Below are 218 nucleotides of genomic sequence, written 5' to 3'. Positions count from 1 at the left end.
AAGGCAAAAACTCGGATACGAAATCTTAATCAACTTCATTCATCTAAAAAACAACAACAGCAACAACTTCTCCCACCAAGTCACTGGCGCAAGCAACAGTTTGAACAGCCAAGCACAACTCAAGAAAACTTACAAACAACTTCCTCCCCCCTCCCGAGTCCTCTTGCTTAGGGCTGCCTTGAGCTCTGGATATTGCTCAATGTAATCTCGTCCGTCTC

Source organism: Penaeus monodon, chromosome 29 (assembly GCF_015228065.2).
Source record: "Penaeus monodon isolate SGIC_2016 chromosome 29, NSTDA_Pmon_1, whole genome shotgun sequence".
Classification (NCBI taxonomy): Eukaryota; Metazoa; Arthropoda; class Malacostraca; order Decapoda; family Penaeidae; genus Penaeus; species Penaeus monodon.
This window is presented reverse-complemented; position numbering follows the sequence as displayed.